Source organism: Epinephelus fuscoguttatus, linkage group LG22 (genome assembly GCF_011397635.1).
Source record: "Epinephelus fuscoguttatus linkage group LG22, E.fuscoguttatus.final_Chr_v1".
NCBI lineage: Eukaryota > Metazoa > Chordata > Actinopteri > Perciformes > Serranidae > Epinephelus > Epinephelus fuscoguttatus.
Window position 1 is genome coordinate 9846202 of NC_064773.1, and position 22032 is coordinate 9868233.

Sequence of the window (22032 nt, forward strand, 5' to 3'; positions counted from 1 at the left end):
CCCTCCCCCGCAGCTTTTTCTCCTCGTCCCCACGGATCTCCCAGGCACTTTGGCTCTTAACTGCTCTCTTCCTTTCTCTTTCTCTCACACTCTTCGTCTGCGATCTCACATCTTCTCTCTGGTGTCTCAGTGAGTGCCAGGCAGGGCGTCCCTGGAGTGACCTTGGGGGTAATGAGCTCCTGATCACGAGTCAGGAAACCCGGCATTCAACACCCAACCCACCACCCTCCCCTCACCCCATGCAACACACACACACACACACACACACACACACACACACACACACACAAAAAGAAAAAAAAAAACTACACAGCTATCGCATGCTCAGCCCACAAAGAGAAATAGTATTGGAGAGGCAGGGCAGCGGGGCAGAGGTGCAGATGAAAAGAGCCGAGAGAAAATACTTCTTCAAGCTCTAATATACAACTACCAGACCTCCAAAATAAAGTAAGTGGAATTTTTCTTTTCTGGTTGCACACTTACTGATGCACGGCTTTCGTGGGGAAGGTGTGATGTGACGGTGAGGTGGTTAGTTGAGCAGAAAAGTTTGGAGTGCGCAGACGGTATGAAGGCCGTTTCTTAGTGTGTGTTTGTTGGGAGGTGGGATTTATTTGCAGTGCTGCAGTGAAGAAAACTTTGGGTTAAGTTGCAGAAGAAACTCAGTTAAAGTTTCTCTGGTGATTAAAACAGTGTTTTGCATTTCTGTATTCTCCCGTTTTCCGTTTGACTGTTTCATATTTTAGCAAAACGTTTCTGTAGACATGCTCCTAATCGCTTTTTTGTTGCTCTTCCCATTTTAAGCAGATTTTGCCCCGAGGCTGTTGATAAGAGATAATAAACATATGAAAACATAAAAGACTATTAAGCTTAAAACGCTGAGAATTATAACCGCAGATGGGAAAGTGGCTTGTAGACATATTGGGTAAACAATTGGAAAGCCCCAATAATCCAGCAGCCATGGGCTATGGACTGTAGTATTAAATCATTAACAGGGCCGTCTCCTCAGTGATTAGACTTCAAACATCCATATGTTTTGTTTATTATCGCTATCAGCCAAATATATGCAAGCCCAATTAAGTATGTCTGTGCATGCGTGCTGGTTGAAGTAGGCCACTTTTGCCGAGGATGTCGTAATTTGGGTCAGGCCTGACTGGAATGACAAACCCGGAGCAGCCGTATTGTATCAGCGCTATGTGGTCCAGCGGACCTTCTGCTTGCGTTGCCATGGCTTTCTCCAGCACTGGTATAGCAACCCGAGTCAGACCAAACAGTGTTCCTCTCTGTCTTATGGGCATTCCTGCTGCGGACAAAAGCTCTCTCCGGCTCATTCTTGCTCGAAATGAGGTGTCCGCTTCATTTCTTTAGAATCAACACATGGTGTGGTCCTAATGAAAGAGCTGGGGGAGATTAAACATGAGGTGGAGATGAGCTTGAGAAACCAGCTTTGGGTCCGTAGGAAGTCAGAACACAATGTGGATTAAGCTGGATGACAGCCAGCAGGGCCAAACTCATAAAACTGCTCAATTTCTAAGCAGGTCCTGGCATTTTCCTTCCAAGATGGCCACTTGGAGGCCTTTAAGAGACATTTTACACATTCTGCCCTTTTCTCTTGTTAAACGCTTACCCCGAAAACTTCCCCACGTGATCGCGCCTATATGTCAAGACGAAGCACAAAGCCAGTTCATTTCCTTCTGTGTCTTCACAAATGCTTTGACGAGGTTGCTCTCCATGGAGGAGCTGGAGCAATAAGGCATAGAATTGCGCTGTTAGGGCCCTGAGAAGTCCGCTCCAGGGGGGAGGGAAGAGCTGTGAATGGAGCCAATTCTCATCTATAGGGCACAAGTAAGTGAGGGGAGAGGGAGTGAGAAAGAGGGTAGGGGGATGAGGACATACACAAAGATCCTCACATTGAGTGGCTGGTTTATTCTTGTGGGGTACGCACTGACCCCTCACATGTGGGATGAACAGAATGAGGCTTGATGGGGTCCGGAGGGCCTCCGAAGAAAAGGAGGACGGGATAAAGGGAGGAACAGAAGAAAAGAGGAGGGGAGAAATGCCAGGAGAGAGGCCTGTCAAGGAACCATCCTTCACTGCGTCCACTTGTAGGCGTCATATCACAAAAGTCTCAAAAGTTGCAATAAAATAGAGCTGGAAAAGGTAATGATGTGACCCTTAAAGGATGATTCTGGTCTCATTTCATTCTTTGGGCTGCCAATTCCACTGGTAACAAGTTGAATACTGGGATCTGGGAACAGGGTGAAAGGACTAAAGAAGTCTGACAGAGCAAGAAGTAATCATTCAACTCAGTGATAACAGATTTGTGTTAAAAACATGGTCAAATGATCAAAATCAAAGCAGAAGAAGCTGCCATATGCTGATTTTTAGTTCCAAACATGAGGTCTAGCTGCAAAAACACTGGATCCTCCATTTCTCATAATGCAACTCAGATGTGTCTTGTCTCTAACCCTCCATTGGGCCAAGAACCTATAAAACATACAAATAAAAAATAATAATAAATGAATAAATAGATAAAAAATGAATAATAATAATAATAATAATAATAATAATAATAATAATAAAGTGTATTTATATAGCACCTTTCAAAACACAGTGCAAAGTGCTAGGCAGATTTAAAACACAGGAAGAATAAAACAAATAACATGCATAAACTATATAATAAACTGTCATCTAAGTACAAAATAAAATAAATAAGGCCAAAACTAAAATCTATAACTGGGAAATAACATCAGTAAGATAGGAATAAAATAGACAGACAGCTCAGATAAAGTTAGGATGTGCTTTCCGATAGAAATACGTTTTCAGGAGAAACTTAAACAAAACCAGTGACTCGGACAGCCTTATATCCTCGGGCAGGTCGTTCCAGAGTCTCGGGGCCCTGATTGCTAAAGCTCTGTCACCTTTGGTCCTCAGTCTGGACTCTGGGACAAGAAGAAGACCTCCGCCTGAGGATCACGAACTACGCAGAGGTCTGAAATGTAACCTGGAGCCAGGCCTTCAAGTGCCTTAAAAACAGTCAATTTAGGATTTAAAAATCCATCCTAAATCAAACAGGGAGCCAAGCTAAAACTGCTGTGATGTGGTCGTACCGCCTGGTTTTGGTTAAAAGCCTTGTGGCTGAGTTATGAATAGTCTGAAGTCAAGGTTTTTTGATTGAGAAGGAATAAATGCTGTTGCACTAATCAGGACGCAAAGAGATAAAAGCATGTACAACAGTTTCTGAGTCTCTAAAACTTAAAATAGATCTTATTTTAGCAGTGTCTCTGAGGTGATAAGAACATGATTGGACAAGCTCAGTGACATGCTGTTCAAAACATAAATACTATGGAACATAAACTTAGAGCATATTGTCATTGTTATTCTGAGAGAAAACTAGACTTCTGCACTTCGTCTCTGTTTTCAGGCTTTAGATTATCTAGCCCATGATGGGAGATTTTGGCCAATCACAGGTCATATCAGAGAGAAGGTGCTCCTATTGGCCGTTCTACAAATGCAGATGCCTGTGCACGTCCCTTCAGATGGTGAAACCCTGATTCGATAGAGGAAAATCATGCAGAGAAAGTTGCTATTCCAGCATTGGCAACAACTGCGTACCCTGCATAACAACCCAAAAAAAGGAAGACAGACTTATTAAAAGGAGTCTGAAAGAGAGTCTGACAATAGATGCAATAAAACATGTGTCAGTACTGATGAAGAGTTTCTGAGATGGTTTATGAGCTAATGTTAGCTAAAGCCTCCAATCACAATATGTACTCTGCCTCACTGCCCATTGACCACACAGCCCCAACTCCTGCTGGAGCTGCAGCAAACTGTCTGTTGCTGCCATTACACAGGTTAGACCTGGTGCCTCCACTGGCCACCAGTTGCTATAGCCGCAGACCAAAGGTTTGTCCCTGGAGTTGCTGCCCACCCTCCCCCTGGCAAAGTATTCAGTGGTGGCGGAGGGCAAGATGGAGGGACTATTGGATGTGGTAGCCCACTAATTTTTGTCTAATATGTGGCCTGATAAACAGAGAGAGCTCTACAATGACATAAGACCAAATAAATCAGTATATAGGAAACACTGCATTACTGTATGAAGTGCGTGCATATTCCCGTGGTTGTCTGATGGCAGGGCGTTAGGACAGTAAGAGGAGAGCTACAGTGGGAGGGTGTATTTTCTAATTCTGCCATTATTTATTTTTTGCCCTTTCTGGAAAACTGCAAACCCCAGCTTTAAACAACTCCCAGACGACCCAGTCTTTTTCTGGAAGAAAAAACAAATGCAAATGTAAAATTATTACCCTGATTGTCCTTCGTGAACATCCATCACGGTTTATGGACTGACTCTCTGGTGCAACTTTGGCTGACCATAATTACCATACTTGTGTTCATACTCAGTTTTCTTGTGCAATGAAGGAAAATTCCCACCATCTTGGATGCCTCTAGTTTAAAGTTGTATGTCTGAATAAAGTGGTAAACTGCTGGGTTGTTTCTTATCTTTCTGATCGTCTGACCACTCAGTTCAGTGAGAACAATCTTCTCATTCAATAACCAATAAAACAGTGGCCAAAACTAAAAACAAACAGTGTCAAATTGGAATTATCTGCTATTATCTGCTACACTGCAGACCTACAGGAGAAACACTTGTCCTGAAATACCACCCAAACCTCCCATGATCTTTTGTTCAGTTGTGACGATGAGCAGTGGCTGCATGGGGAGAGCCTCCTGAGTCTGCTGGGTTAATAATAATGTGTGGAAATGCAGACGTTCTCATGGAGACGTCAAGCAAGCAGCTATCTCATTACAGGCGAGGGGCGAGACAATCAATGCTGTCTGCAAAACCCCTAAGCTGCTGATGAGAGATTGTTCCTCTTGTGTGCTGTTGGTCCCGATTGTCTGAGGGAGCCCATTGATGGGGGCTACTAATGCCTTTTGTGGATACATTTAAATACACAAGTTGGCTGGTTGTGTTTGTGCACACCAGTGTGGAGGCATGCTGTGAATGCCTTTTTAATCAGAATAAAACTTTAAGATTTGCACCCTAAAAAAATTTTTTTCCCTCGTAAATTCGTGCAGATTTCCTGTGGAAAAACAAATATCTAATTGTGGCCTGCACCTCCCCGCCCTGCTGTTGGCTTGATCTGATGTTTGATCCTGGGAGAGCTAATGATAACCCGAGGCTTTCCACTGTAATCAGTCAGCTCATTAGTGTCCCACTTGGTCACACAGCCACCCACACACACATGTGTGCTAACACGCACAAACTGTCCCCAGGCCTGCCAGTCGGTGACTGAGAGAAGAGAGGGCAAAGGTCACAAGGCTGGAACATAAGTTCCCTACCTACTGAGAAAGTAAACACACAGAGATCTAAGAGTGGACTCTGACATTTAATTGGACGTGTTTGTAGTGTGGGTCGGTTGCACATTTAGATTCAGTCTGTTTACTACACATCACCCACAACTAATCATTCTGCAAACCCTGCTGTGATTTATTGGTCTGCTATTCCAGGCATCCATTGTGTGATATGAAAATATTGATGAGACATCTTGAAACATTAATCCTGCACTATTTTTTGCCAAAGTTATGAAAATCATAATGTAATATTGTCAGAAATTGATGCAGACTTTAATGCATTTACTGGAGGATTATACAAGATGTTTTAAGAGTCTGCCACCTGATTTTAATACAGAAATGATTGGCTGCCTGGAACACTTGTATAAACACATTAAGAAATATACAACCATATTGCACTGATTAAAAATGATCAGTCAAAATGTTGAACCGACGTTACTAGTTTTGAGGCCACTTCACAACACAGCATTGACACCAAGGCCCCAGGAACAGCACGGGGCTTTGACACCAATTTTACATAGTGGCCAAAAGTGAAATGACACTGTCTGGGTCCATCCCATGATGCCTTTGGACCAAAAAAGACTTTTTCCCTCAGACTAAAGAGGGGTTTACACTGTGCGGCAGAGCCTACGTCATAGCCTATGCCGTTCCCAGTAACAAAAATAACAAAAACAAAAATATAAACGCAACACTTTTGTTTTTGCTCCCATTTTTCATGAGCTGAACTCAAAGATCTAAAACATTTTCTAGACACACAAAAGACCATTTCTCACAAATATTGTTCACAAATCTGTCTAAATCTGTGTTAGTGAGCACTTCTCCTTTGCCGAGATAATCCATCCCACCTCACAGGTGTGGCATATCAAGGTGCTGATTAGACAGCATGATTATTGCACAGGTGTGCCTTAGGCTGGCCACAATAAAAGGCCACTCTAAAGTGTTCAGTTTTGCTTTACTGGGGGGAGGGGGAGGATTCTTTGGTTATGCAAACCAATTGTTGCAGCAGCTGTCCGGGTGGCTGGTCTCAGATGATCTTGGAGGTGAACATGCTGGATGTGGAGGTCCTGGGCTGGTGTGGTTACACGTGGTCTGTGGTTGTGAGGCTGGTTGGATGTGCTGCCAAATTGTCTGAAACGCCTTTGGAGATGGCTTATGGTAGAGAAATGAACATTCAATTCATGGGCAACAGCTCTGGTGGACATTCCTGCAGTCAGCATGCCAATTGCACGCTCCCTCAAAACTCTTGATATGCCACACCTGTGAGGTGGGATGGATTATCTCGGCAAAGGAGAAGTGCTCACTAACACAGATTTAGACGGATTTGTCAATATTTGTGAGAAATGGTCTTTTGTGTGTATAGAAAATGTTTTAGATCTTTGAGTTCAGCTCATGAAAAATGGGAGCAAAAACAAAAGTGTTGCGTTTATATTTTTGTTCAGTGTAGTATCTAGATCCTAAAATGTTGAGGCAGAGGGTACTTGCTGTAGCTCTGGTTGAGGGTGAGAGGCTGTCAGCAAAAGTTTGTTGGTCACAGGGAAACGGATGACTCGGGGGCAGTTTGACAACCTGCTGTCTATCGTCAGGCCGTATAGCTCTGGGTATCCAGAAACTGCTACCACCAGTTTCTCCTCCATTGTTTACCAGCTGTAAACTTGTTGACATGACCATGATGAAAAAAGATGACGTGAGGGGTTTTTCAGCTCTGAGTTGAAGTTTTTGCAACTCGAGCAGTTGAGAGCACTCCGGCAAAATCAGGTGCTTTTTTGTTGAAAAGAGGTTGATGGGAGCAATGAAGTTCTGAAGAACCAAAACAATTAACTAAAAGAGGCTAAAATTCTGTATCGAGCTGTGGGAAACTGTAGAGTCAAGTAGTAATTCTCTGTGGGTTCATCATAGAAGGGAACCCAGATGCCAGAATAAATGTTGGCATTGTACGTTTCTGCAGCCTATGGATACCTTACATACATACATACATTTCGATGCTATTATGTAGTGGATATGTTTAAACTTTACTTCCTCAATCCTATGGTTTACATGTGGTTAGGTTTACGCACAAAAACCACATGATTATGGTTAGGAATGGTCATGTTTTTGGCTTAAAATACCTAATTTTGGGGGCACAATCCCACCCAGAAATAAGGTAGTGTCTTGGAAACAAACAGCATTTTCCTGGCACTATCCTGGCAGGAAATGCAGGGATGTCTCGGTAAAATTTCTTGGCACTATCCTCAATGGAAATACAGCGACGGGCTGCTAAAACACACCCATGTTTGTGACTCCAAAGTTGCTGGAAACACTGCAATGCCTTGCTAAAAAACAACTGGTTTTGATGACAAAGTCAGCTCATACTTCTTCACTTTAGAAACACTGATATGAAAAGGTATCAAACATGCAAAAGTTACATATCTGTGGTGTTATGATGTGGCTAACATGACCACAACAAAATGGAGACACACCGTGGCAAGCTGCTGAACAAAATTCAATCCAGTTAAACCAAATTAGACCAAATTAAAGATTAATTTGGCGCACAGTGGTGTCAGTAGTGTGTGTGGTGCATGAGCTGTGTGTGGAACATGTACGGGTGCTGTAAAGGTGCATAAAAGCAAAACAAAGAACTAAACCAACATAACCAAACCAAAGAGGGGCAGGAGAAGCAACAGGCAGATATAGGGTGAGCCAGAAACAGGAAACCACCTGCACACTGACTTAAATAACCTGAAACACCCTCAGGTGTTCCCAGTTGCCTTAACGATCACCTGCCTGCAAAGAGAGAGCACAGACGGGTAAATTACACAGCACAGGAGATGAAACCCCACGGGGCGTCACCGTGGTTTGAAGGAACATACAGTGCCAACATTAAGGCTGAGTCATTTGACCCGTGCTTAATATAAACATATTGATTGGAGCAGCTTTAAGTATGCATGAAATGTAAATGAGCTAATAAGGAGCTGGCGAATGTGCAAATCAGCTTATGTGTTGTTCATTTATCTCACAAGCAGCTTAAAGAGTTCCTCCTGATGCAGCAGAGGCTTTGGACAGAGATGCTGTACTTGTGTATCTTTAGCAAATGTCATACAGGGAATACAGGTCCTGGGGGTGCTCCCCCCAGCCCGAGTTTGTGTGTGTACAGGCTTCAGAGTGTGAAGCACAGGGGAGTAGGGAGTGTTTGTATTCCTCTAATGAACTGAGGGATGATCTTGTCTCTCTCACACACCATGTCATCAGAGAGAAAGCTGGAAGCTGGAGGAGAGTTTGACAAATGATGCTACTAAAGTTTTTTTTTTTTTTTTTTTTTTTTTACCATAAAAGAAAAACATTTTGGATATTAGCATCATATAAATGAGGTGTTGGTACTTACAGAAATCAGTTTCTATACTGACTATGTGGTCATTCTTCTGTTCCTCCCTCTCTTGCAATCCCATCACCAGAATAAATGTTGGCATTGTACATTTCTGCAAACCATAGATAATGTTATATTTGTATGTTACTTTGTGGCAAATATGTTGAAATTTACAGTTCTTTACATTTCAACAACACTGGTTAAAGTTTGGCTGGATTTAAGCACAAAAAACACTTGGTTCTGGTTTGGAAAAGATGATCTTTTAACATGAAATACCAGCTTTTGGTGGCACAGTGCAAGCTGGAAACAGCTGCTTTTTGTGTCACCACTCTGTCAGAAAAACGCAGCGAAGGCTCAGGAAAAACAATCACTTTTTGTGGCTCCATCTCAGCTAGAAATGCAACAAAGGCTTGGCAAAAACTGCTGCTTTTCATGCCACTATCCCGTCAGAAAATGCAGTGAAGGCTTGGAAAAAAGCAATCGCTTTTCGTGGCACTATCCTGGCAAGGAACGCAGTGAAGGTTTGGTAAAAAAAAAAAAAAAAAAAAGCTGCTTTTCATGTCACTATCCTGTCAGAAAATGCAGTGAAGGTTCTAATTTTTTTGTGGCACTATCTCAGCTAGAAATGCAGCGAAGGCTCGGTAAAAACTGCTGCTTTTCATGTCGCTATTCTGTTGGGAAAGCACAGTGAAGGCTTGGTAAAAAACAATCACTCACTATCCCGGCAAGAAATGCAACAAAGGTTCGGTAAAAAAGCAATTGCTTTTCGTGGCACAATCCCGTCAGGAAACCCAGTGAAGGCTCGGTAAAAACCTTGCTTTTCTCTGCATTATCTCTGGTGGAAACACTGCAGCAGGTCATTAAAAACACCCACTTTTGTTGTTTGTTGGTCTGGAACAGTGGTTTGCTGTTTGGCTTGCAGCTTGCCACAGTGACATACCATCCACCATCTCCTCTACCACCTGAGAATGAAGTCAGCTCAGACACTACGTCACTTTAGAAACGTTGATATGATACTTGTGATATGTACAAATGCATCTGTAGTTTGCAGAAATGTACAATACCAACATTTTCTTCTAGCGACTGTGCTGTCTCTTGATGATCAAAGGTGCAGCAGAAATAAAAGTAAGCCTCATTATCGTCCCACAAAACTTTCTCCCTGATGGATAAACACAGACAGGTTGCTAAAAGAACACCCCCATTTCGGGGCTAAAATGCAGCTGGAAACACAGCAATGACTTATTAAAACATGGCCAGTTTTGCTGCTTGTTGGTCTCCAACAGTGGCCTGCAATTTGGCAGCCATCTTGCATATGACACACCATTCCCGACACCACCTGATGATGAAGTCAGCTCATATACTACCTCACTTTAAAAACATTGATATGATACCTACAAATGTATCTGTGGCTTGCCACTGTGCTGTCTCTTAATGATTACAGGTGCAGCAGCAATAAAAGTAAGCCACATTATCGACTCGGGAAACTTTCCCCCTAATGCAGAACCTTGCTAAATGGCTCAGAGGTAAAACTCTGAAGGGACTATTAAATAACATACAGCCAAAATGCTGCCAAAGCTCCACCTAAATGCTGTAATCCATTGGCTCAATCAATGCAATCTCATTTTATTTAGAGACGCTTCTTTGGCTGCTGTGTAGCCGGGAGTGGATTCGATCCAGCCGGTGGAGTTATTAGCGATATTATAATCATTTCTGCAGAGAGAATTTGATCCTTGCATGGTATAAACAGTGTGTGGGTGATAAAAGGGGAGAAAAAAAGCATTCAGAGATGTGTGATAGCAGGTCGCTCTTAGTCACAGGGATGCAAAGGTTTTGTTGTGATGTGGCTGCTGATGTTGAATGGAAAGTTAAATTGATCGTGAGCATCACTGTGGAACACCTTCTCCCGCTTAGTGTCTCTGTTCCAATCCCACTGCTAATTGGATTGCTAATGGTAATGTTGTACAGGGGTGACACACGTCTCTGATTAGAAGGGTTTGCATAGTTAATCATGAAATTCAAACGTGTTTTAGGTGCAGCAATGAAATAGATTTTTTTTGTTGATTTTCTGTTGATTTTTTTGATGTTGGCATTGTACAATTCTGCAAATCACAGATATGTGAGAATACGTTATTATGTAGCCGAGTTGTTGAAACATCATATTTGACACACGTCTCTGATTAGAAGGGTTTGCATAGTTAATCATGAAATTCAAACGTGTTTTAGGTGCAGCAATGAAATAGATTTTTTTTGTTGATTTTCTGTTGATTTTTTTGATGTTGGCATTGTACAATTCTGCAAATCACAGATATGTGATAATACGTTATTATGTAGCCGAGTTGTTGAAACATCATATTTAAATGATGCTGTGGTTAACATGGATGGATTTAGGCACAAAAAAACAGTTGATTATAGTTCGGAAAAGATCATGTTTGGGTTTAAAGGAAGGAAAAAATCAGGAACACCCATGTTTGGGGGCTAAAAAGCCATAAAAATTACAGCAATGGGTTGCTAAAAAACAACCTTGTTTGGAGGCTGAAAGCCTTTGGAAAGAGAGCCATGGGTCACCCGGAAGAGCTATGGGTTGCTAAAAACACCCACATTTGGGAGCTATAAAGCTGCTGGAAACACAGTGACAGGTCACTAAAAACACCCGTATCATTGGCTAAAAAGCTGCAGGAAACACAGTAGTGGGTCCATAAAAAACACCCACATTTGGGAGCTATAAAGCTGCTGGAAACACAGTGACCCGTCACTAAAATCACCCATATTTGGTGGCTAAAAAGCTGTAGGGAACACAGCAGTGGGTCCCTAAAAAACATCTACGTTTGGGGACTGTAAAGCTTTTGGAAACAGAGCTATGGGTTGTTAAAAAACACCCACATTTGGGGGTTAAAAGCTGCTGGAAACACAGTGACTGGTCACTAAAATCACCCATAAACACCTATGTTTGGGGATTGAAAAGCCACTGGAATAAGAGCCACATGTTGCTAAAAAACACCCACAACTGGAGCTAAAAAGCCTTTGGAAACAGAGCCATGGGTTGTTAAAAAACACCCACATTTGGGGGTTAAAAGCTGCAGGAAACACAGTAGTGGGTCCCAAAAAATACTTATGTCTGGGGACTGAAAAGCCACTGGAAAAGAGTCACATGTTGGTAAAAAGCTGCTGGAAACACAGTGATGACTCACTAAAAATATCTGGTTTTGTAGTTTGTGGCTCCCAAAGTGGTGTGCGGTGGTCTGCTGCTTGGCAGGCGTCTTGCCTATGTGTCGTACAACCCACCATCCCCTCCACCAGATGACAGTCAGCTCATATACTACATCACTTAGTAGATGTGATAGGTATGACACATGCAAATGTAATGTATTTGTGGTTTTCATCTTACAACGCCATCATTCTCCTCTGGCGACTGAGCTGGCTCAAGATAAAAAAATATCTGCCTTTCCCTTCATGCAGCTCTCCTTATTAGACCAAACTGTGGTAACCAGGCTGCTTAAAGGGCCACATCAATACTTAATACCAAAATAATTTTAAACAGTTTATACAGCCTCCTAGTGCCAAAGGGGGCATCTAATCCTTGGTTAAATCTCAGCAGGTTTTAATCTGGCCCAGCGGAGAGTTTCTGCAGCTCTGGGATGTCTTCCCGTTTCTCCCTTGAGGCAAAGCATTCTGGAGAAAGTATGATTTTGCAAGTTAAACACCTAAGATGGATGGGCAGAGGATTAGATAGGCCCACTCTACCGCTGCACCAAGGATGGTTTTATGTCCACCCACCAATAAGTGATTAGAAACCAGGATCAGTCAGGGCGGGGGTGTGTTCAACAAAGCCCCGAGGGTGAAAACGTTCTGTCAGGCACTTGTTACTTGCCCTAAATACCCTAAAATGTGCGTGCATGTCACAGCTGTCCCTTAACTGAATTATGCATTCTGAAGCTCTACGGAGAGTTAAAAGTTTCATCCACATGGAGGGAAAGGGAGAGGGAGGAGTGCGAGAGGAGAGTGGAGTGGGAAGGAATCGGGAGAAAGGGAGAGAGGCGAGAGAGAATCATTAGTCATATCCATTAGTATTCTGTCCACAGCTTGTGCTGTGAGACAGCCGGTCTGTCCAAACAAACAACCAGCAGAGGGGGGATGCCTCATTATTACTTCCCCTCTTTTTTTCTCACCCGGAGTTCACATTCCATCTGACCACAAACACCAGGCCAGGGCTGTGGCCTTGCCCTCCGCCTCCGCTGGAGTTTAGAGATGTTAGCAGGGCTAGTAAAGCAACAGTTCACATGCTGTTCGGTACATGACGAGGACAGTACAGTGCAAGGCTGCGGCCCAGGACAGGGAAGACAAAAACACAATGTGAATTCATGATGTTTGGTCCTCCGAGCGTTGTCAATCGACGCCCTCTGCAGCCTGATGCACTGTCTGGCGGTGGGGGCGTCTTTCCACCCTTGAGACGTCCGCTCTTCACACGCCTGCCACCTTCCCTTCCCGACAGTTTATCACTGAGTGATCCCGGCGCTCCCAGGAGGAGGCACTCGGCTGGCACATAAACCTCAGCTATCGAACATACAGACGCTTCGACAGAAGCTCTGAGAGAATCTTTCCATTAAAGTGCTGCAAATGTAAATCACTGCACATTCGCTTTAACTACCTCTATATGGAAATATTCATGTGGAGATGACAAGATTATATAATTAACGGAGCATGAGTAACTGATACATTAAAGCATTTCAGTGCTGCTTCCCACCTAAGATGGCATTTGCGTTTTTAAATGAATAAATCCGTCTCTTCTGCTCCACATGTACCCCGTGCTGTTTTTATCAGCCTTTATGGTTTAGAGAGAGGGAGGTGACATGCGACAAGGGCCCCCTCCTGGACTGGAATCAATTATGTACACCCCCAAACACCATGCACTTTTTGTTCCTTTTTTTTTTTGGTGCAGTGGAGGCACATAACAGCAAGCAACAGCATGACATTAATGCAGCAGAGGAAACAGAAGCAAGAACCACGGTGTCACAGTCTCTTTCCATCATATCGTCTTTTACCATATTTTGATTTCTCCTCCTCAGCTTTTGTACTTTTCTTTGACCTTCTGCCATTTCCACTCTTTATATGCACGCATTGAAATTGGCCAAAGAACAGGTAGATGGAAATGAAACATGAGATGTCCTCAGATGCCACTTAGAGGTGGTTACCTCTATGCTCTTATAAAAACATGCAGCGGTGTTGCACTGTTTGAGAGGCTCGTCCCAGGGGCAGCACCCCAAGCAAGCGTACTAAAGCACCCTTTCTCGCAAGTCAGATTTTGAACCCCTGCCATTTGTGCCTTGAAAAGTTCAATTATGTACCCGAGTGACCTTTAAACAGAATCATCAGGGAATACAGAGAAAATCAGAGTGCTGCCTTCATTTGAATGGCCAGCTCCCTTTACTCTGCAGTCCTTGATGCTCCTCTCCCCCTGGACAAAAATCCAAAACATCTGGCTTTTGTCTTTAGTGGGAAAGGTTACAAGCAGCATTTATTCCAAGGGCAAATGACTCCGCAGTAGTTGATCCGCTCCAGCTCCGACTGACAGTGATGGAATAGCCCGGTCTCATAGAAATATGTGAAATGGACAGGACATATTAATAACACATTACGTGGTGGTAGGGACAAAATGTGTTTGAATTACATGCTGGTAACAGGAAAACGGTTTGAGTGCAAAGTCAGTGAGGATCTTTTTTTGTGGTGGACACATGAATTAGGTATAACGAGCAAGAAGGTCCATATAAGGTGGGTTGGTCAAACCAACGTAGACTTTCAAGTCAGAGGCTGCCGTTCTCGTGTGAAACCACAATTCATCGTAGAAACATGACTTTACAGCCTTTATGTAACAACACAAAGTACGCAAGTTAACGTCACCTACGTCCCATATAGTACAAAGGAGGGCCATGCAAAAGAAATGAAAAAAATCTTTTTGAGAGAATAAAGTCATGAATCCGTAAATCTACAAGAATAAAGTCGTAAATCTACAAGAATAAAGTGGTATATCTTAAAGAATAAAGTGGTAAATCTACGAGAATAAAGTCATAAATCTACAAGAATAACGTCGGAAATCTACGAGAATAAAGTGGTAAATCTAAAAGAATAAAGTCATAAATCTGCAAGATTAAAGTCGTAAATCTGTAAGAATAAAGCTGTAAATCTAAAAGAATAAAGTTATAAATCTACAAGAATAAAGTCGTAAATCTACGAGAATAAAGTCATAAATCTACGAGATGAAACATGTAATTTTAGGAGAAAGAAGACACAGATTAAGACTGAAAAGTTGGGTAGCATGGTATAAAAAACGACAAAGTGTGTACAGCCTGCCTCCACCCCAGCTCCTTCTTTTCTTGCTGTGTCTGACTTATCAGTGTCATTTCTGTTTGTCATTGATGCTGCTCTGTTCTGTTCCAGAGCCTTCTAATTTTGGTGTAGGCGCATGGAAGGGCAGGGAGGCTTGCTCTGTCTAACTCAGGCTTTCACTGTTTGCCCGTGGAAGGGCAGAGAGGTGTGCTCTCTCTGCCTTAAGGCTTTCCACTTAAGCATGTAGAAACACAGAGCGATGTACTTACGCCGGCTTCAGCTTTCCATGTAGGCACGTGGAAGGGTGGAGAAGTGTGCTCTCTCCACCATAGGGCTTTCCACGTAAGCACATGGAAGAGCAGAGAGGTGTGCTCTCTCTGCCTTAAGGCTCTCCACGTAGTGGCTTGGAAGAGGCTTTCTGTGTAGGCCAAGGAAAGGCAGCGAGGCCCCAGAACAGAGCCATACCACCAAATATAATACTGCAAATGGAAATTAAGTTTTCTGTGACTGACTGAAATGCATTTTAGGGCTTCCACTTCCATCACGGTGGAAATAGGTTGATTTGTCAACTTTATTGTGTTTTTATCAACAATTTGTGGTATGCATTCTTTTGTTATGAACATCTGTTACATTTCTCCACTATTATTTAGTTTATTGTCAACCGTCTGTTTGATAGATGGTTTGTCAGAAACTTAACTACGTGCTAATGATGCTACATTTCAGCTTTTTACTATAGGAAATCACACTACTCCTGCAGCTCTTTTGACTTTGTGCACTCTGCAAAGACAGCCAGTTCAGCACTCGAGTTCAGATCAACTCCATGTCACACTGGGGCGGTTGCATGCTCTCAGCACACAGGGTGAAACTACCTTGACTGCAGAGGCTTGTGTGACACACATTAAAGCGAAAACAGGGTGTCAGTGGAGGCAACAACCCCGCCACACTCTGCAGTGTTGGTACAAGAGGACTCCATGTCTCCTCTGACTGTTCTAATGCTCAGTGGCAAGTTGGAAGGTCATGTTTAATGCCCTGGGCTGTGACTGTGGGCGAGAGCCACTTCCCCCCACCTCCCTCCGCCCCTCCAGCTCTTAACCCTACGCCCACCCCACAGCTGAGCACAGCCCGTGTCACAGAGGGGTGACTGGCACTCGCACAGCAGCTCTGAGTTGTGTTTTCACTTTGAACGGGAATGATTGGATCTGTCCACGCTGCAAAATGGGCTCCCTTTATTTATTTGTAAATCGTGCCACACGTAGCGTTGCCACGTTTATGGTTTGGTAAATAAAGCTGGAGCAAATAGCGTTCTGTGCAGATGAATGTAGACAATGACAGCAGCGGGCACACAGGAAATCTGGTGGGTTGGGTTCCTGATGGAAATAGCTTGCTGCAGATGCAGGGAGATGGTGAATTGGATGGATTTGTGAGGTGGACATCAACAAACATGACAAAAACTGTATGAATTTGGCTGGAAAATGGGACACACTTTGAAAGGAGGGAAAATCTGGAGCATTTTTGTTCCTTATATCATGCAGTGGCTACCTTTACAGTGAGAATAGATGTTTCAACACTCTTTAGTGCTTGTGGCTTATTGGAATATTGGATTGTTCAATGTCCTATTTTATAACACCACTGCAGCACATAACAGTAAATGAACTGTGGCCTCACTGTATTTCAAATTCATGATTGCTTTTAGGAGGCATTCTGTTACTTTAGCAGCAGCTTAACAAATAAGTGAAAAGAGATTCGCAGAAGCCTCTCTCGCTAAAGAGTCTGTGGTGAACTCCAGTGACGTTCATCGGCCCCCGGAACCGTCAATGGAGCTGCAGACAAACAAGCTGCAGCCGATTTTTATTGTGGAATAAATTAGGCGGTGTGGATGCTGTGTATTGAATTCCCATCAGCCTCTCCAGCTGACGTCAGAGGACCTCAGGCGGTGGATCTCTGCGGTGCTGCACGTGCCCTCCTCGGTGACTGCTCTCCACTTAAAACTCCAACTCTCCGTTAACAGACGCACACACATACACGCCTGGTGACCCCCGGGACCTTGATGCCAATTACATGCCAATTACTGTTTTTTTCTCTCTCTATTTTCCTCTTTTGGAGTCAGAGAAATCCCAATATAAAGTTTTTTACATGTTTATTACGCTTGGTGTTAAGGCAAGATTTCTCTTCAGGAAAAACAGGTGTTCAATTAACTTTCAACCAGCTGGTATCAGAGGTGTTTTAAAGCTGACTGCTTAAATTGTTTGCTGCTTTTTAAGTAGTGATAGGCACCCAGAGAGTGCATCATGCTGCTTTTGGCTGCTAAATTGCCATTATCAGCGATGATAAGCGTCATATGGGTTAGAAGGGATCTGCCACACCTACTGTTAGAATGAGAAGGCCATTATCAGGCCATGAAATGCAACTAAATGCCCTGAGAGAGAGCTTTCATGGGACTTTCTCCCATGTACGAGAAAGTCTGTCTACAGATTGGATGGGAGGGTGTTGAATCGGTCAAACACAGGACTTTCACCCAGGAGACTGCACAAGTCCCAACCAATATTCACACCCAGACCCCTACCCATATCATTTTGCCGGCCAAACCTTGGATGTATAAAGAGAGCTGTAGACAGCGTTGGAGTCAGGAACCTGTTCAGTCCGATGAAAGTTGCACAGTAGCACATGAAGCCACAAATGTTTAACTGCCAGGAATAAGATTACCTGGATGATTGGCGCCGCTTCAGCATCATTGGGCCCATAGAGCACCAGAGACTTCCGCTGGCCAAGCAGATAATTTTGCTAACTTGAAATAGGATAAAATTATTTAACTGCGTGCTTCTTCTGAATGTTATCAGACTGAATGGATCAAATCCTGATAGTGAAACAAGTCATTTTGCAGGGGTTGTGATGGTAAAAAAAAAAAAAAAAAAAAAAAAAGTATACGCTGCTTTACAGATGTCTCTTTCCCGATGTCAGGGTGCTTTCAGACCTAGAGTTGTCTTGCTTTGGTCGAAATCATGCTGCACAATTGCCTAGAGTTGCTTCATGTTCTCACGGCGGTATTTACAAGCGGACCAGATCAAATGCCTTGTGTGAGAAAGCTTCTCTTGATTGGTCAGAATTTCCATGTGGGAAAAATCCAGGAAGGAAACCAAACGTTGAAGAAGAGTACAACTTACAAAACTTACAAAATGTTTAAAACCTGCCTAAACCAAAGGAAAGTGAAACCTAATGAAGTGGTAACAGCCATTAAATGGGCTGATAATTGCATTCTGAACCTACCAGAGGGTGCAACAGGCCACACTTACTCATATGTATGCCAGAGAAATGGCAATTTAATGGGCTGATCACATCCAGATCGGGTGTCATCTCATACCGATTGGTCCAATAATCGTGTGTCTCAGATCAGCAGTTCACTCTGGAGTGCAAGGCCAGACTGTGTAAAGAATTGCTCAAGTGTTTCCAGACTCTACAGGTTATAGACTGGACTTTATCTCTGTCCATGAAACTTAGTAGCGGAAGACAGTGCTAGATGAAGGCAATGCGCCATGTTATCCCCCAATTCCATCTCCTCGTGCCAAATGGCCCCAAAGACAATGCAATAAAAGTGAAGGATTTGCTTCGGTCAAAAGTCATGTCCTTGACAGATCAGGGATGTCCAATCTTCCTCTGTCCACCGTTCTCAGTAAATAACTTTCACCCTGCTTCCTCGTTGGCTGGAAATAAGACTGTCACAGGTCCGGGAATATAGTGCGTCGCAAGCTATGCTTGATTCATTGAGGGTCGTGCAGAGCCTGGCAGAGCAGGAACTGAGTGACACTATCATTGCAAACTGGTGTAAACAAGTTAAAAATAGCAGTCTCTTTGTCGTAGAGGGGTTTCAACAAAAATTGTTTCTTACATTTTGCACTGAGAAACAAGATAATTCAGTTATTATAATACACTTACCACAAAATGTCAACAACACTGAGATTGTACAAATTATTAGGAGACTATTCTGATAATGAGTTGTGTTCCCTTCCATCTCAATTAAGTTGAATTCTTCTCTGACTCCTCTCAGTGCAGCTCCTCTTTTGTTATTGCTTTTGAAATTAATCATGGATGATTGGTTTTTATCTGATCTGTGTATTAGATATGAAAAAGAATATCTTACAATTACAAGTAATACAAAAAGAAAGTAAGAAGAAAAACTCTAAATAATACAAAATAATTTTTCCTTGTGAGTTGGAGGCAACAAAACAAGCAGTAAATTGCCCTTATAATGTTGTAACAGCTAACATGTTAGCTTACACAGGTAATGCAACCACTTGCCTATTTAGAAAGCAGCAGACACAAAGCAACAGTAGCATTAATTTAGAGTCGTAGTTCTCGTCACTTGATGCATGTGAGTCCAATATTCACTGTCAGTTTAACTCTGTCGGTCTGCATCCACTCCTGAAGGAAACATCTGGCCCTTGAGCAACTAAATGCTCTGTTCAACAGCCAGTTGCTATCTTTTAATGTTTGTCAGGTGAATACAAACACAATCTGCCCGGTACCAAATGGCAAACATAAAAATCCTATATTTACCACACTGTTTTGCCATAGAGCAAGTGAAATATCTGGGTCTTTAGCTACTAAATGCTTCATTATGTTTACCATCTGGTTGCTAACTGTGTCTCTTGGCTGTTTGGTGCTGGGCTGGTGGAACAGCGGATTTATCAAGACTTGCAAATAGCTGCGGGCTGGAGACAATGCTAATTAAAGTGAGAATGAACTAAAACAATAAAGTTGTAAAGCTGTAAAAGCAAAAGAATTAGCTTAAAAGGTGGTAACTCTCAGAGTCTGGAAATCTGTGTAGGTTTAGTCACCACAAGCAGCGTCTTTTACTTAACATGTAGTAAGTTGACTGATCTTTCAAATAAAGAAACTTGATCAAGACAGCTTTCACTTGTTCCAGTTCCTAACTTCCCACATATTTGTATGTGGGCCCCATGTGGGTAGTACATGAGCTGAAAATGGGCCCTTTATATCGTTGTCCATGGGTTCCATAATAGCCACATACTAATTGCCCACATGGGTGGGTTTACCCAAGGGAACCCAACATGGGTCATCCTACGACTACCTGGGTGCCAAGTAGGTATGGGCCCAAAATGAATATCTTATCTGGTGCCTCCTTGAGTAAAACCAACCATGTGGGCAATTGGCATGTCATTTTGGAACCCACTGACAATCCCATATAGGGCCCATTTTTCAGCTCATTTACTACCCACTTGTTACTTAAAGGGATAGTGCACCCAAAAATGAACATTCAGCCATTACCTACTCACCCATATGCCGACGGAGGCCCTGGTGAAGTTTTAGAGTCCTCACATCCCTTGCGGAGATCGGGGGGGGGGGGAGCGGCTAGCACACCTAATGACAGACGGCGCCCCAGACTAACGTCCAAGAACACAAAATTGAAACCACAAAATATCTCCAACATGCCCATCTGTAGTGATCCAAGTGTGCTGCAGCCCCGACGTAAAAAGTTGTTTCGAAAAACGTCATTTGAACTCTGTTTTTGATTGCTTGTGTTGTTGATCTCCTCCCAATTTTGGATGCAAGTCCTGCTCCGACATGTCTGGTTTTAAAGATTTTGGTTGAGAAGCTTTTATTGCTGATTTTTCACGGTCAAGTGTGGCTATTCTCTGTTACAATTATTCCCTGGCTGCAAGTACAGTGCTACATGTAGCTACATGCTAACACCAGGGAAACATGTAGTCTTTGTTGCCAATGTTGTCAATTTAGCGCTGATTTTGGATCATATTCCTGCTGGAACACATCAAGTTATGTTTAGAAGCTTAAGTTGGTGATTTATTATGGGAGAAATTTCTGCTTTTCACAATCATTTTCTGGCTGCAATACATTGCTACATGTAGCTACATGCTAATGCCAGGGAAATATGTAATCTTGGTTGCCAGTGTTGTAAATTTGGCCCTGATTTTGGGTCATATTTTTGCTGGAACATGTCCAGTTGGGGAAGATTTTGATTCAAACGCTGTTTCATGGCTGAAAGTGTCACTATACTCTGTGACAGTCATTCCCCAGCTATAATGCAGAGCTGCTAAGACACGGAGGACCTAGAGATGCTGACCGGTCAGAGCTTTTTCAGGAGGGGGGGCTTAAAGAGATAAAAGTTAACATGGAGCATTTGGACAGAGGATGAATACCAGTGTGAGAAAAATAAAGTGTAATTAAAAAGTGTAGTGTAATTATTTTTACATAACAGGTCCTCTAAAGCAAGACTGTGGGAAGAGAATCAAATACTTCTTAAACTTTTTGTTTCTTTCACATCAAAAATACACAAATCAGTTAAAAGACAACTATAACTAAACGTTTTGAAGTGTTTATTCATAAAGCATGACTTGCAGAGGCTGTATTTATTATATATATTGATTCAGAGCAAGGGAAGTAAAGGCTTTATCTCTCATATGAAGGCATCTCCCTGTTTCACCATATCTTCTGAGAGACAGAAGAGTTTTGACATGTTTGAGAGGTTCGTGCAGTCGGCGGGTATTTCATGCCTGTTTCACTGAATGAATTTTGATGGGCTGCTATGGTCCGGGCGTCTTTAACAGTCCCGACAAGCCTTTGTTCTTTCCCTGTTTTCATGTCTGATCCCCAACAGCCCACAGGGGGAAGCTCTGTCGGCCGTGCGCTCCGAAAGCCTTTCTGTTTGATCAACTTCTAACATATTTGAACAATTTAGGCAGGGATGAGTGCAGGTAATTCAAAGCCTGCCAAAAGAGTGTTTTGGGGAGATGAGAAGACGCGCTGGGTTCACAAGGACTCGCGGAGAAACTCAGCTTTCTCATTTCTGCGCTGCTGCGCGCTCCAAAACTACCCATCAACATGAACATGAACCCCTAATGCGGCTGACATCCTCCATCTACAAAAAAACATTTGAAATGGTCCGATCTCCCCCCCAAAAGCATCTCTACCCTTCCTCTGCTTCCCTTTCCTCCGGCAATAACTTATTTCACCCAGTAGAGGCCAGTGTGCAGCTCGTGAGGTTG

At 42.9% G+C, this 22032-nt stretch overlaps 1 protein-coding gene across 1 annotated transcript in view; it reads left to right on the top strand.

Moving 5' to 3' along the window:
• The first annotated feature begins 291 nt into the window (after positions 1 to 291).
• Positions 292 to 22032, top strand: part of ptn (pleiotrophin) — an 82962-nt gene continuing 61221 nt past the window's right edge. Inside the window, exon 1 of the mRNA XM_049566921.1 lies at positions 292 to 447. The gene's annotated coding sequence lies outside the window, so the exon portion shown is untranslated. The remainder of the gene's footprint in view (positions 448 to 22032) is intronic.